Source organism: Cherax quadricarinatus, chromosome 77, assembly GCF_038502225.1.
Source record: "Cherax quadricarinatus isolate ZL_2023a chromosome 77, ASM3850222v1, whole genome shotgun sequence".
Taxonomy (NCBI): domain Eukaryota; kingdom Metazoa; phylum Arthropoda; class Malacostraca; order Decapoda; family Parastacidae; genus Cherax; species Cherax quadricarinatus.
Window position 1 is genome coordinate 4,419,155 of NC_091368.1, and position 4,567 is coordinate 4,423,721.

The 4,567-nt window shown below is 44.4% G+C and overlaps 1 protein-coding gene across 1 annotated transcript in view; it reads left to right on the forward strand.

Annotated features, from left to right (window-relative positions):
- Positions 1-256: 256 nt before the first annotated feature.
- LOC128702011 (putative neural-cadherin 2) overlaps positions 257-4,567 on the forward strand; it is a 348,502-nt gene continuing 344,191 nt past the window's right edge. The window contains exon 1 of the mRNA XM_070101448.1: positions 257-372. The gene's annotated coding sequence lies outside the window, so the exon portion shown is untranslated. The remainder of the gene's footprint in view (positions 373-4,567) is intronic.

Sequence of the window (4,567 nt, forward strand, 5' to 3'; positions counted from 1 at the left end):
ATTACAGTTTACAGTGAAAAGAGAAAAAGGAACAGTGAAAAAAATTTCACTTGAAAGTCAAAAAGAAACTAAAATCCACAAAAAAAATTTCTCTTTGGAAAACACTTGTGATTTTTTTTTAAAAATTTTTTTTCGTAAAAAAAAAAAATTTTGGTTTAAGCTGTGGTTCATGAATCAAAATTCTGGTCGAATTGAAAGATTTAAATGAACGATTTTTGCCTTATTGTCCATGTATACATATTTTTTTTTTAATTTATGTGAAGGCTAAACCCGTACGGGTCAGTGAAGTGGTTGAAAGGAGGTGCAGAGACCTGCTAAAAAATGAAATTAATCTGACGCTGGACTGAAGACGGTCGTGAATATACACGAAAGGTGAGTGTGATGGAGGTTGGTAGGTTAATGGGATTTAAAGTCTATCTACTACACGAGGGTCATTAATGCTGTATGTCACCTGTATGTATATATATATATATATATATATATATATATATATATATATATATATATATATATATATATATATATATATATATATATATATATATATATATATATATATATATATATATATATATATATATATATATATATATAATGTCGTGCCGAATAGGTAAAATTGGTTATTTAGCTATATTTTCTCATTTATGTTAATGTAAAAATTAACAATTTTGCACGAAAAGAACCTTAGAAAACTTACCTGACCTTATTATAACAAGCGCAATTTAACTGAGCCTAATCGAACTAAATATATTTTCGATAAGTTTACAATAATTTAATAATAAACCGAAAATCGCAGGTTTTATCTATTCGACACCACACACCCACACACACACATACACACACACACACAAAGAAGACCGCAGTCAGAGTATAGGCTAGGTGGACAAAGACTACAGACCTCACTCAGGGAGAAAGACCTTGGGGTGACCATAACACCGAGCACATCACCGGAGGCACATATCAACCAAATAACTGCTGTAGCATACGGGCGCCTGGCAAACCTGAGAATATCGTTCCGATACCTTAATAAGGAATCGTTCAAGACACTTTACACTGTGTATGTTAGGCCCATACTGGAGTAAGCAGCACCAGTCTGGAACCCATACCTGGTCAAGCACGTCAAGAAGTTAGAGAAAGTACAAAGGTTTGCAACAAGGCTAGTCCCAGAGCTCAGGGGAATGTCGTACGAGGAAAGGTTGAGGGAAATTGGACTGACGACACTGGAGGACAGAAGGGTCAGGGGAGACATGATAACGACATACAAGATACTGCGAATAGACAAGGTGGACAGAGATAGGATGTTCCAGAGAGGGGACACAGAAACAAGGGCTCACAACTGGAAGCTGAAGACTCAGACGAGTCACAGGGACGTTAGGAAGTATTTCCTCAGTCATAGAGTCGTCAGGAAGTGGAATAGCCTAGCAAGTGAAGTAGTGGAGGCAGGAACCATACATAGTTTTAAGAAGAGGTATGATAAAGCTCAGGAAGCAGAGAGAGAGAGGACCTAGTAGCAATCAGTGAAGAGGCGGGGCCAGGAGCTGAGTCTCGACCCCTGCAACCACAATTAGGTGAGTACAATTAGGTGAGTACACACACACACACACACACACACACACACACAGAGGCGCTATGTGTACCCCTAACAACAATATTCAATACATCTATCGAAACAGGGAGATTGCCTGAGGCATGGAAGACAGCAAATGTAGTCCCAATCTTTAAAAAAGGAGACAGACATGAAGCATTAAACTACAGACCAGTGTCACTGACATGTATAGTATGCAAAATCATGGAGAAGATTATCAGGAGAAGAGTGGTGGAACACCTAGAAAGGAATGATCTCATCAACAGCAGCCAACATGGTTTAAGGGACGGGAAATCCCGTGTCACAAACCTACTGGAGTTCTATGACATGGTGACAGCAGTAAGACAAGAGAGAGAGGGGTGGGTGGATTGCATTTTCTTGGACTGCAAGAAGGCGTTTGACACAGTTCCACACAAGAGATTGGTGCAAAAACTGGAGGACCAAGCAGGGATAACAGGGAAGGCACTACAATGGATCAGGGAATACTTGTCAGGAAGACAGCAGCGAGTCATGGTACGTGGCGAGGTGTCAGAGTGGGCACCTGTGACCAGCGGGGTCCCGCAGGGGTCAGTCCTAGGACCAGTGCTGTTTCTGGTATTTGTGAACGACATGACGGAAGGAATAGACTCTGAGGTGTCCCTGTTTGCAGATGACGTGAAGTTGATGAGAAGAATACACTCGATCGAAGACCAGGCAGAACTACAAAGGGATCTGGACAGGCTGCAGACCTGGTCCAGCAATTGGCTCCTGGAGTTCAATCCCACCAAGTGCAAAGTCATGAAGATTGGGGAAGGGCAAAGAAGGCCGCAGACGGAGTACAGTCTAGGGGGTCAGAGACTACAAACCTCACTCAAGGAAAAAGATCTTGGGGTGAGTATAACACCAGGCACATCTCCTGAAGCGCACATCAACCAAATAACTGCTGCAGCATATGGGCGCCTAGCAAACCTCAGAACAGCATTCCGACATCTTAATAAGGAATCATTCAGGACCCTGTACACCGTGTATGTTAGGCCCATATTGGAGTATGCGGCACCAGTTTGGAACCCACACCTAGCCAAGCACGTGAAGAAACTAGAGAAAGTGCAAAGGTTTGCAACAAGACTAGTCCCAGAGCTAAGAGGTATGTCCTACGAGGAGAGGTTAAGGGAAATCAACCTGACGACACTGGAGGACAGGAGAGATAGAGGGGACATGATAACGACATACAAAATACTGAGAGGAATTGACAAGGTGGACAAAGACAGGATGTTCCAGAGATTGGACACAGTAACAAGGGGACACAGTTGGAAGCTGAAGACACAGATGAATCACAGGGATGTTAGGAAGTATTTCTTCAGCCACAGAGTAGTCAGTAAGTGGAATAGTTTGGGAAGCGATGTAGTGGAGGCAGGATCCATACATAGCTTTAAGCAGAGGTATGATAAAGCTCACGGCTCAGGGAGAGTGACCTAGTAGCGATCAGTGAAGAGGCGGGGCCAGGAGCTCGGACTCGACCCCCGCAACCTCAACTAGGTGAGTACAACTAGGTGAGTACACACACACACACACACACACACACACACACACACACACACACACACACACACACACACACACACACACACACACACACACACACACACATCCACACACACTCGACCGAAGACCAGGCAGAACTACAAAGGGATCTGGACAGGCTGCAGACCTGGTCCAGCAATTGGCTCCTGGAGTTCAATCCCACCAAGTGCAAAGTCATGAAGATTGGGGAAGGGCAAAGAAGACCGCAGACGGAGTACAGTCTAGGGGGCCAGAGACTACAAACCTCACTCAAGGAAAAAGATCTTGGGGTGAGTATAGCACCAGGCACATCTCCTGAAGCGCACATCAATCAAATAACTGCTGCAGCATATGGGCGCCTAGCAAACCTCAGAACAGCATTCCGACATCTTAATAAGGAATCGTTCAGGACCCTGTACACCGTGTACGTTAGGCCCATATTGGAGTATGCGGCACCAGTTTGGAACCCACACCTAGCCAAGGACGTAAAGAAACTAGAGAAAGTGCTAAGGTTTGCAACAAGACTAGTCCCAGAGCTAAGAGGTATGTCCTACGAGGAGAGGTTAAGGGAAATCAACCTGACGACACTGGAGAACAGGAGAGATAGGGGGGACATGATAACGACATACAAAATACTGAGAGGAATTGACAAGGTGGACAAAGACAGGATGTTCCAGAGATTGGACACAGTAACAAGGGGACACAGTTGGAAGTTGAAGACACAGCTGAATCACAGGGATGTTAGGAAGTATTTCTTCAGCCACAGAGTAGTCAGTAAGTGGAATAGTTTGGGAAGCGATGTAGTGGAGGCAGGATCCATACATAGCTTTAAGCAGAGGTATGATAAAGCTCACGGTTCAGGGAGAGTGACCTAGTAGCGATCAGTGAAGAGGCGGGGCCAGGAGCTTGGACTAGACCCCCGCAACCTCAACTAGGTGAGTACACACACACACACACACACACACATACACACACACACATACACACACACACACACATACACACACAGACACACACACACACACACACACACACACACACACACACACACACACACACACACACACACACACACACACACACACACACACACACACACCCATGACTGCCTTGGCAGGTCAGATTTTATCCCTCTTACAATTATCTCAGTGAAATATTCCTACCATCACTCACACACACACTAACTGCACTAACACGTACACGAGTTGCAACAATTGCAAGCCTGCAATAGAAAGGTTTCCTGGTGCATGATTACCCCTGGAATCATAAATAATGCTAATTTGATCCCCTTGACACCTGTTTTACGTGACTGATCACTCCAGAATATAGAGATAAGGTGATCAGTCCCCAAGTCTTGATACCTGGAGTATACCTCGAGAGGGTTTTGGGGGTCAACGCCCCCGAGACCAGGCCTCAGGGTCTGATCAACCAGGCTCTTACTGC